Genomic DNA, 12,228 nt, shown 5'->3' on the forward strand with positions numbered 1-12,228 from the left:
ATTAACTGTGGAGCTGTAAACTGAATTCTCAGGCTCAATACTAACATTAAATGTAATTGTAAGCCAAATTCTGACTAAAATTTATGCCATAAGGTTTGCATTTGCAAGCAATTCCTCAATATAAAACTGTATTCTTTATTTCATGGCTGTTAAGCACTAAGTCAATAGACTTGACTGCCTTACATAAATTATTAATACTGGCAGACTTCTCTCTTGTGGAAGATGTTTCTGAAATTCATTTGTAATACGGTTTTCAAGATTACTCAAATATGTTGATTAATAAAGCTTGTTAGTTGTTACTTCTATCTAATGCATTTCTAAGTAAAATATTTATTGGTAAATCAGCTGCAGATTATCTCAAGAAAATACATGGATGATGTCACAACTGTTTACTGCTACAAATTTACCTCTTTACTTAACAACCAATAACATTTAATTTAGTTTATTATTGTCACATGTACTGAGATATATGTTGAGAGCATGCAGCTGATATTGTTATCCTGTGTCTACTGATCTTGGTGGTCTGAGTGGTAACAGTAGCAGGTTTTTGAAGGTGCTATCAAAGAAGTTTCGGTGAGTTAACGGATTGCATTTTGTAGATAGTATATGATACAATCACTGTGTCCCTGTGATCATGGGAGTAAATTGTTGAGGTAGTGGATTGGGTTCCAAATAACAGACTGATTTGTCTGAAGGGAGTCAACCTTCTTGAATCTTGTTGGAGTTGCACTCATCCAGGCAAATGCCAAGCATTCTATCACATTTCCAATCAACGTCATTCCAACTGATGGACAGGCTTTGGGTACCATGTGGCGAGATACTCCATATAAAATTTCCAACCTCTTGCAGCCCTGTATTTATATGGTTAATATTACAGTCAGTGATGACCCTCAGGATTTGATAGTAGGGATTTCAGCAATGTTAGTATTGTGAAATGTAAAGGGGAGATGAACTTACTTCAATATTTACAATGATTTGTTTAGGTTTGGTCTTAGTAAGCATAGAGCCTGCTGAGGAATGCAGTTTTTTTTAAAACAATAGGAATGTCAAATCACTTCTGCACTCTTGGCTCCCATCCCATCCTCTGCAGTCCTGGCTCTGTAAACCCACCAATGCCAGCAAATAGCTGTGAATGTGAATGTGAAATGTGTGGAGCAGTAATTGGAGCAAGTAGGAGGGGCACTACAAGTGCCTTGGGAAGAGCCACATAAAGAACCAGAGGGCACATACATTCATTGCAATGGTGCCATGCTGCTAGGCTTCCATACTTATCTCACCGATAAATCCAGACCACAACACAGAGAGCAAGTTCTCACCGCAGAATACGAGAAAGGTAAGAATGTAGTTTTAAATGGACTGATTGGCATATGCCTCTACTTTGCTACTAAATACAAGGTCTGGACCACAATTTTAAATCTGTTTCCTTTAGATCAACAATAGACATACTGGGTCTGCATAAGAGGCATTGGCCCATTGACCTATCTTGACTTAGGGAACATCTTGCTGCATCTTTAATGCAGTTGCTGAGTGATGAGGCTGGTTTCTCGCTAAGCAATGGCAATTTGTGAGTTAAGAAGGACTACTGCTTGCTAAATGTTTTAAGAGTCCAACTCGCCTTCATTAATATTCAGCTTTCTATCTTACCAAAGGTGCTGAACAAGCTAAAGATCAAGAATTCTCAAATGACAAGCAGAGCGAATACCTGGTGACTTCAGCTTACAATTTGATTTGAGGGATCTCCCTCTAGGACATAGGGCCCCAAGTTCTCAGGCGACACTCCATGGGCACTAGTTGCTCGCAACCCATGTCCACGAATATTAACATCCACCATGCGCCAGCTTTTCTAAACCCTTATCTTCAATCTTCAATCCGACTGTGCAATTCAGGACACATCAGTAAACATAATTGTAATGCTGCAGCAAGGACAACGTGCTCAGGGACACACACCCAGCTCATGGACTCGATCAGGCTATATCTCTGGCCTGTTGCTGTCGTAGGCTCAGTGAGTTTTACTTTACTTCATTCACGGAATGAGGGTGTTGCTGGCTAGGCAGCATTTATTGCCCAGCCCTAATTGGCCAGAGGGCAGTTAAGAGTCAACTACATTGCTGTGAGTCTGGAGTTGCATGTAGGCCAGACCACGTAAGGGTGGCAGTATCCCTCCCTAAAGGGCATTAGTGAACCAGATGTGTTTTTCCAACAATCGAATCATGGTCATCATTAGATTCTTAATTCCAGATATTTATTGAATTGAAGTTCCACAATCTGCCGTGGCAGGATTCAAACCCAGGTCCACGGAACGTTATTCGGATCTCTGGATTAACAGTCCAGTGATAATACCACATTGTATTATCTGGATGCTCACAGCATCTCTGCCATTAAGCATAAATTGCATTTCCCTAGCCTTGCTGCCAAAATTGCCTCACTTCACATTTCTCAGTGTTAAATTTCATCAGGCATATATTTGTCCATTATTTTAGCCTCTCACATCTCACCGTACATCTTTTGTGCAAAATGTTAAATCAGTGTCCCTTGGTCTTTGTATCATTAGATTATGGGAACAACTCTTCTTTCTCTACCTTACGTAAACCTTTCATCATCTTGTGTGGAGACCTCTTTGAAACGGTGGCACAGTGTCTCACAGCGCCAGAGACCCGGGTTCAATTCCCGCCTCAGGCGACTGACTGTGTGGAGTTTGCACGTTCTCCCCGTGTCTGCGTGGGTTTCCTCCAGGTGCTCCGTTTTCCTCCCACAGTCCAAAGATGTGCGGGTCAGGTGAATTGCCGTAGTGTTAGGTAAGGTGTAAATGTAGGGGTATGGGTGGGTTGCGCTTCGGCGGGGCGGTGTGGACTTGTTGGGCCGAAGGGCCTGTTTCCACACTGTAAGTAATCTAATCTAATCTAGTCACATTATCCCCTTTGCTCTAAAACAGACAAAAAACTTCTTGAAACCCCTATGCAACGTTGCAGTTAACTGATTCATCCTGTTTTGTTTGCCACAGCTCCAATTTTGTCTCATTGGGAAATTTTAAAACTTTAGCCTTTATTGCAATATACACAGGACCTGAGTTGCAAACGGGTTCCACTCTCAAGTCTAGTCAGAAGTGGAACACAAACAGGACAATATAAAATAGCCATTCAGAAGTGTGGAAAGTGTTCATATGTTGGATAGCATTCCTAAGTCAGACATTTGTAAATGAGGGACCCCTATATTATCAATATAGACAACAGTTCGAGCAATGAACTTTGAGGACATCCAACGTTTACCAACCTCCAGCTTGTAAAAGAACCATTTCCCATGATCGCTGTTTTCTGTTTTTATGTCAGTCTTTTACCCAAGTGGATGTGATCTTCCTGTTCCATGAACTTCAGTTTTGTTCATTAGTCTTTTCGGTGGCACTTTGCTAAATGCTTTCTTAAAATCCATAAATAAAATATCTATTCCATTCCCTTCATCAACATTCTTTGTTACTTCATCAAAGATTTCAATTTGATTAGTCATGCACAATCCACCATTAACAAGTCTGTGCATGTTCTTAACTTAAACTTCTTTCAAGTGCCTGTGAAATTGTTCCCTGATTATTAAACCGACTGGCCAGAGTTATTGGTTCCTGCTTGCTTTGTTGAACACATTTGTCACATATGCCATTTTCGAATAATCTGGCACCTCCCTGTATTTCGGGAAGACTGGAAATTATGGCAAGCTCACACCAACAACTTTTTGGGAGTATTTTGAAGTAGGTTTACTTTTCAGATGATTCCCCTTACTTAAGTTTGAGAAAGACATACTTCACAGACACTTGCGTAGGTCTGAAGAATTGATGTAACTCTGTCTTAAGGAGAGGATCCAGCTGAGAGTATTACCTTCCTTCAGAAATCTTTGCAAACAAGTTTTAGCCATTCAATTATAACAATTTATATATTATATAGATCTGGGCAACTCATCTCAATAAAGTACACCGGCTGAATGGGATCTTGAGTTTGGAAACAGACGACATCAAAGCCTTGGATCAGAAGATATAGAACCCAAATGGGTGGAGGTTAGAAACAAAAATGGGAGACACTGGTAGGAACAGTCTATAGGCTCCCTAAAAGTAGCTATTTGGTAAGACAGATAATAAATCAGAAGATAATGAGGTCGAAAAAAGAAGTGGTAATGGATGACTTTTATCTTCAAGTAGATTGGGATATTCAGATTGATAATGGAATGCAGAGAAAATTCAGGATAGTTTCCAAGAACAAAATATTGTGGATCCTAATCAGGGATTTAGCTATTTTGGATCTAGTGATGTGCAATGAGACAGATTTAATAAATGATCTTACAGTAAAAAGATTCCTGAAGTAGCAGTGACCACAACATGGTAGAATTCAGCAACTGGTTCGAGAGGGAGAAAAGTAGGTTGGAATCAACAATGCTAAATGAAAATAAGGATAAATACAAAGGAACGAGGGTAGAGCTAGCTGAAAGGACTGGGAAAGGAGTTGAGCAGCAAAGGCAGTTGAGGAACAATGGCATATGTTTAAGAAAATAGTTTATGAGTCACAATTAGGCATAAGCCACAAAAAGCCATGGGAGGCCATGACCTAGTGGTATTATCGCTGGATGATTAATCCAGAGACCCCAGTAATGTTTTGGGGATCTGGATTCAAATCCTACTATGACAGACGGTAGAATTTAATAGATTAGATAAATTAACTAAATCGAAGGAAGGAAACTGACATGCTTACCTGGTCTGGCCTACATCTGAGTCCAGACCCATAGCAATGTGGTTGATTCTCAACTGCTCTAGGCAATTGAGGATGGGCAATAAATGCTGGTCTAGCCAGCAACACCCATGTCCTATGAAGGAATAAAAAAAAGATGCAATCCAAGTGATAAAGAAGGATTCCAGGCGGCAGATAAGCCAACCATGGAACATTTTAGAACATAGAGCGTTACAGTGCAGTACAGGCCTTTCGGCCCTCGATGTTGTGCTGACCAGTCATAACAATTTGAAGCCCATCTAACCTACACTATTCCATGTACGTCCATATGCTTGTCCAATGACAACTTAAATGCACTTAAAGTTGGCAAATCTACTACTGTTGCAGGTAAAGCATTCCATACCCTTACTATTCTCTGAGTAAAGAAACTACCTCTGACATACCTATCACCCCTCAATTTAAAGCAATGCCCCTCATGCTTGCTGTCACCATACTTGGAAAAAGGCTCTCCCTGTCCACCGTATCTAACCCTCTGATTATCTTATATGTCTCTATTAAGTCACCTCTCAACCTTCTTCTCTCCAGAGTTAACCATGGTTAACCAGAGAAGTTAAGGAAATATACAGTGTGGCAAAGAAGAATGGGAAACCAGAGGATTGGAAAACCTTTTTAAAAAGGTACAATAACAATGGCTAACAAAATAACAATGATAAATTTTGAGGGTAAACTTGCAAATAATATCAAGGTGAACAAGAACCTATAAAATACATAGAACAGAAGAGAATGGCCAAAGTTAATGTGGGCCCCTTAAAGACAAACTGGAGAAAGAATAGTGCGGATCCAGGAAGTAGAAGAGACAATGAAGTAATCCTTCAACCTTCACAGTAGAAGACACTATAAGCATTCCATTTGCAAGGGACAAAAGGAGGAAATAAATACAACAACTATTTCTAGAAATAAAGAACTCGGGAAACTAATGGGGTTAAAGACTGACAAGTCCCCTAAATCTGATGAGATACACTGAGATACACCCTGAAACATGTCTTCCTTAAAGACTATCAATTATTCTGTTACAGTTTTTCCCGCCAAACCTTGACTATATTTTATCTTGGATAGATACATAAATATCCCATGAAATTTAACCCTTTTCCAATTTAGAAGTTCTACTTTAACTTGTTACTTTTCTTCCTCATTACTAATCTAAACCTTGTGATATGCTGATTGCACTCACCATGTCTTCTCCAACAGATACTTAGTTTACCTGGCCCACCTCATTCTCCAGCACCTTATTAAGCAATACCTATTTCCTAATTGGACCAAGAACATACTGGTTAAGGAAGTTTGTTTGAAAACATTTCAGAATGTTTTCATTGAAATACCTTGAAAACATTTCCTCCTTTCACTTTACTTTAATCTTATTTCAATCTATTTATTTAGAGAACTAAAGTCCCCAGTATTGCCTACTCTTTATTTCTTGCACATTTCAATGACTTCCCTCCAGTTTTGTGTCTCTTCCTCTTTCTCATTATTTGGAGGCCTATAGAATATTTCCAGGAGTGTGCTTATCTGCCTTGTGCTTCTCAACTCCAACCCAAATGGATTATTTCCCCCTCAGAGACATTCACTTCTTCCAACTACAATGCCTTTGCTCTTCAGTAGTGCCACCCCAACTTCCTTTCTTCTTCCCTTGTTTTTGTATCTTTGAACATTAAACCTTTGGTCCTCACTTTTAAGCCACATTTCTATTATAAGCACATTCTCAATGAGGCTATTTGAATTTGTAGCTCATCAACCTCATTCATGCACATGAATTCTAAACCTGTTCTTGCATTCATTCTTGCACTTCTTGGTTGCCTTCTAGTGAATATGGTACCAGTTCCTTTTCCATTACTATCCAACATGCCTTTGTGCGCTCTTTTCTACTTCTTTTCCATGGTGTATAAGCCTCTGCCGATTTAGATCAAATTCTGTCCAACTACTTGGGTGAACTGTCCCAAGAAGACATTGCTCCCAATCCTGTCGCGGTACAACCCATCCATTTTGAATAGATGTCTCATGCACCAGAACTGGTCTCAAGTTCTCAGGAATCTGTAGCTCTCCCTCTTGTATTATGTTTCAAGTCGCATATTGATTCTCCTGATCTTCCTACAGGTCATTCTGCTATAATGCATGCTTTGTTAATGCAAATTTGCAATAACACGATTGACAAATTGGGTACACTCTTTCTAAAGTGCAAACTTTTACAGCGTGTATTGGTTATAACATGATTCCAGATGCATTAGTTTAAATGGTGCAGCTATTATACGATTTTCTTATAACATGAGGTTGCACGAGAATGGAACTGCTGTGGTATAGCAGAACCGACTGTATTTCTATTCCCATTTGCATCCTTCAAGGTATCTTCACTCTTTGCTGTCTCCAATGCTGAGTACCAACCTAAGAATGGAAATACCTTGAAATCTCCAACTTTTCCTGTCTGTTCACTATCTTTTAGATGGTCACCCATCTTCTATCCAGAATTGGACCTGGGCACTTCCTGGAGTGTATGATCTAGGAAACACTCAACCTCTGCAGTGCTTTGCAGAGTGCTTGGAAACCCAGCGAGCTGAGTTCAAACTGGGACTTAAAAAATGTCACAGACAAATTTATCAACAAACACAGTGCTTATTCCCTCCTTGTTGCTTTCACTGGACCTTCCACATGATAGGTATTAAGGACTGACGTTTGTCATTACCTACCCCTTTGATCAAGCTTTTAGCCACCCAGTTTTTAATTTCTTGACTCAGCACTGACTTCATCTCTGTGAAGAACAGCTGGAACCAATGTTCCCATTAAGCTAAGTTGCATATGCACATGACTGCTCCAAAAACATTAAAGACACTGTGCACTGAAAGGTCTGTGTGCGTGAGACAACCGAATTATAAAAGTCACATTGCTTTGGGTGTTTTTCTTACCTTATGGACGCTATGTAAATAAAATTGTTGCTGTTTGAAATTTTTTGAGTTAAATTTTAACTCTCGGATTGTGAAAGCAGCAATGTTTACACGGCTTATTGTAAATTTAAAATTTCCCACACAAATGCGAATATGTTTGCTTCAACTGGTCTTGGGGAATAATGCAAAATAAACAAAAGTGAATTATGAAAAGCTGAGTGAGTTCTGAAGCAAGTTGCTTAATTACTACCCAATTGCTTAGTGTGACTGCACAGAACCAATTTCAATGCCAACCATAAGATTTTTAAGAACGGATATCAATTACTCTATTTTTAAATCTAAGATGGAACAATTTCCTTTTGGTTTATTTGAACAGTTCAAATAAGTATAGAAATTGACCAACCAAGGCACATTATTTTCACTAATTCGTTATGGCTCAAATGTACCCTTTCAACTAGGAATCAACCACCCAAATAAGGCAAGAAAGATTCTTCTGACTCTAAATTAGTCAGCTTTTATTTTGCTTTAAATTGCCAAATTGGATCAAAGCAAATTTCAGAACTGAACTCTGCTAATTTCAGGTAATCGGTTGTATATATTTATATAACTTGGTAAATCCATGGATCAGCTTCAGCTACTAACTCACTGGATGAATATATTTAAATTTAATTGAACCAAATAAGAAAACACCAAATTTACTGGAATTTTTAGTCTTTAACCATGTAAGGGAATGTTTTAAAAACAGTAATTGCTGGAGAATCCCAGCAGGACTAGCAGAATCTGTGGAGAAAGGGGCAGTTTTGATTTATGTGATCACCATCCCAGACTTATTATTTTAGTACACTTCAATTAAAGGTGAATAACGTTGTTTAACACAGGTAGCGGCATTTTTAGTAGCTGTGTTCCAGATGTTCAATGCCTAATAATTAAGCAATAATTGCATTCTTGTACTTCCCCACAAACGTTGCTAGACATTGTCTCTAAAGTTATTATTAAGGAAAAACAAATTTAAAGTTACTTGGGCAATCCTCGCTTTAAAAATATGCAGCCCATCTGCTGTTAGCATTTGTAACTGCTGAAAACTTTCAGATGTTTATTCATTCCTGGTTGTGATAAGGCTAAAGATAAAAAAGACTGCAAGAAGTACTTGGCTCCACAAAAGAACTAAAGTGTTGTGGTAATGTATTTCTTTTGTGTCTAAAATGCTTTATTCTTTCTGTAAACTGTCTTTTGTTCAAAATTCCCAAACTACTTATAGTATCAAGTTTCATGAAGTGAATAAGTGGAGCAATGTCTCTTTTGTTCTGTTTTTACACCATGGTCCAATTTTAGTACTTGCAAAAAGACATATAAAACTAAAGCAATTAAGTTTCTACTGCAAGAATTGTGGCTTTTGTTTGATTTCCCTTAAGTTTCACATAGTTCCATTTCCTCATTTTTTCTGCTGGACCAGGACTACAAAAAAACTTCAAAAGGATAACTTTAAAAAACACAGTTGGATTTATATACATTTTCTAAAAGGCTTTTTCCCAAACCACTATAAAATCATGTCAGCTGACAATTAAATATGCTTTGTATTAGCTCTGCTGTATAATGTAGCATAATTAACTACTTTTTATTCTAATGAGGTAAGTAATGTTTACAATAACTGTTGCATTTTTAGGAGTTTCCCAGCTGAGCCTTGATATCCCAAGGACCACTGAATCATAACTTTCCATTCTCCAAGCAAGCTTTTTGTTTCTTCAGGAGGTCTGTCTGATACTTTATTACAACCAACACTCTTTTACCCGAGGGACCCAGGCTGTTATATACTCAGAGAGTAAGCCAGACTATTCTGAAAAAAAGAATTCTTAAAATACACTTCAAGTGAGTGTCCAAAGAATGTGCCTGACTGGTGGGAGGGGAGCTGGTAAGTTCACTCCTCTTGTTTTTCGATCTTTTTTTGCAATGGCTGTTTTAAACATCAATGTTTAAATCAATAGTTGCAAACTAGAAGTAGTTATTCAGTTACTAATGGGAGTACTAGCTGGAAATAGAAGGACAACTCTGCTGAATTATATCACCAGACATTTTCCTCCAGAAATCAAACAATACCTCTGCCTCCCACTTAAAACGGCCAATCTAGGATTGTCTGTTGGTCATGGTGGAAGAGTTTGAGGACCAGAATGGGAGGGGATTTCAGGCCCAAATAGTCTGGAATATTTTATTGCCCTGCCTAAAACAACAGCCTATCGTGTCGGAACTTCTTGATAATACCTACCACATTGAGGAAGAACCCGAGTAGCCGGACTAACCAACAAACCCACCGCAGTGGTTAAGAAGGATCAACTTCTCCCTGACAGTACAGGGCTACAGGGAACAAAAATCGATGTAGGAAATGCTGATGTCTCTTCAACAAGCTGTTGAAGTGGGTTCAGTCATTGTTCTGGGAGGAGGAAAGAACCTCTTGTACTCAGGGAAGGCACAATTTTGAACTATGATCGTCAAAATGACTCTTCAAAAGTCATCATTTCTGTGGGAATTGGGCCAAATCAATCAAATAAATATATTTGTTACTATTAATGATGCACATTAACAACAACAGACTTTGTCACAATAGCTTTGTGTTCCTGATTGCTAAGAGTTAGTTTGTCCTGGATGTGAGAAGGAAAATGAATGAAGGCCTTGGCATACCAGTGATCATGTCAGTTGTGGTCTCTGCACCATATGACCAGTGAGTAGGTTGCTGAAATGAATCGGAAGGCAACCTGTGCTGATTGGAATGATGTCACATCCCTGTGGGCATGTCCAACAGATATTGAATTGTGTTCTCCAGCATCAAAAGATCAGTACAGTCCCTTATCATCACTCAGACTGCCATCCAGAATGGTCAGACATGGACAACTGACCAGACACATTTAATATGCTCCATTTGTCCTTCTTAAATCATCATAATGTACATAGGATTGAAACCCATAAATCCTATGTGGGGCACAATATTTAAAATGTATAAATCACATTAGCTAGAATACATCCTACTGCAGATGGCAATTCTAACGATTTTTTGTTATTCCTCAAAGGATGTTTTATCTCGTAGGTTCCATCTTACCTTGGCAGTGAAGGTGAGTACATCTACTGGACACAAAAGAATGTAAATAAGAGTTCTGTGGAAGTGGCCTATGCCAAAGCCAGAGAAGCACTGGGAGGGTTTGTGGACAGGTCTTCATTAGCAATAACCACAGCATTGAATGCTGGAAGACCCTAAATCCTCTGACTAGTTGATACTGAAGTAAGCTGAACAGCACTGGAATGTGCAGAAATTAATAATGCCTTCCTTGGAGCAGAAATAAGATCATATCTTATTTTGCATAATCTTGTATTATTTCTATAGCCATTTTCAGGTAGCAAAGCCCGGGGGCATACTTATGTAAAGAAACCCCTTTTTGAGTAAGAATACTAGATCCTTTATATTTTATGTACACATGGATGAAAGCTCATTTTGCTACAGGCATCTTCAAATTTCTTCATGGGGAATGGGTGTCACTTGCCCATCCATAATTGCTCTTAGAAAGGGATAGTGAAAAGCTTTGTCTTGCAAGCAACACAGGCAGATCACAGAGTTAAGTAGCATAGATAAGTAAATAATAGGTAAACAGCGGCAAAAACAAAAACACAGGTACAGGCGAATGTTAAGAGTTTGTGAGTCCATTCAGTATTCTAACAACAGTAAGGTAGAAACTGTTACAAAATTGGCTGGTCCATGTGTTCAGGCGTCTGTACCTTCTCCCTGATGTTATAGGTTGTAGAAAAACATTGCCAGGGTGGGATGGATCTTTGAGAATTCTGGCAGCCTTTCCTTGACAGCGGGCCCGGTAGATGGATTGTATAGATGGGAGGTTGCCCTTTGTGATTGTCCGGACTGAGTTCACCAGTCTCTGTAACCGTCTCCAATCTTGAATGGTACAGTTGCCAAACCAGGTAGTGATACGTCCAGAGAGAATGTGGAATCACATGTAGGCCAGACTGGTAATGATTCGGAGGGCAAAAGTGAGGACTGCAGATGCTGGAAACCAGAGTTTAGATTAGAGTAGTGCTGGAAACACACAGCAGGTCAGGCAGCATCCGAGAAGCAGGAAACTCTTTTGCCCGAAACATCGATTTTCCTGCTCCTCGGATGCTGCCTGACCTGCTGTGTGTTTCCAGCACCACTCTAATCTAAACTCTGGTAATGATTCGGTGGCTACTGCTGCTGGGCACTCATACCAAACACCCTTGCATAGAAATGAAGTCAGCACATTTGGAAACTATGCTATCACAAAGTGAAAATCACATTACATCAGGTTATAGTCCAACAGGTTTATTTGGAAGCACAAGCTTTCGAGGCACTGAAGACCTGATGAAGAGGCAGCTCATTGAAAGCTAGTGCTTCCAAATAAACCTGTTGGACTATAACCTGATGTAGAGTGATTTTTAATTTTGTGCACTCCATTTCAATACCAGCACCTCCAAATCATCACAAAGTGAGATCTACTTAAGATTGAGATAGAAAAGATCCATTTACAAGTAAGATAGGGATGAAAATATGAAAACAGCCTTCAATTTTTGGTGTCTCA

The 12,228-nt window shown here is 39.1% G+C and overlaps 2 protein-coding genes across 14 annotated transcripts in view; one reads left to right on the top strand and one right to left on the bottom strand.

Annotated features, from left to right (window-relative positions):
• The window catches only part of cenpp (centromere protein P), a 348,725-nt gene that overhangs the window by 9,065 nt on the left and 327,432 nt on the right, over positions 1-12,228 (bottom strand). The window lies entirely within an intron of this gene.
• Positions 1,222-12,228, top strand: part of ecm2 (extracellular matrix protein 2, female organ and adipocyte specific) — an 89,627-nt gene continuing 78,620 nt past the window's right edge. For 5 of the 9 annotated variants that reach the window (XR_015759370.1, XR_015759371.1, XM_087994210.1 and 2 more), the window contains exons 1-3: positions 8,763-8,813; positions 9,300-9,545; positions 10,696-10,737. The gene's annotated coding sequence lies outside the window, so the exon portion shown is untranslated. Of the gene's footprint in view, positions 1,334-8,723; positions 8,814-9,299; positions 9,546-10,695; positions 10,738-12,228 lie in introns of those variants that run through there. The other 4 variants (XM_087994206.1, XM_087994207.1, XM_087994209.1 and 1 more) reach the window with 4 other exon arrangements.

Source organism: Chiloscyllium plagiosum, unplaced genomic scaffold (assembly GCF_037043375.1).
Source record: "Chiloscyllium plagiosum isolate Xiang-an unplaced genomic scaffold, Cpla_swu_hap1 HiC_scaffold_14, whole genome shotgun sequence".
Taxonomy (NCBI): domain Eukaryota; kingdom Metazoa; phylum Chordata; class Chondrichthyes; order Orectolobiformes; family Hemiscylliidae; genus Chiloscyllium; species Chiloscyllium plagiosum.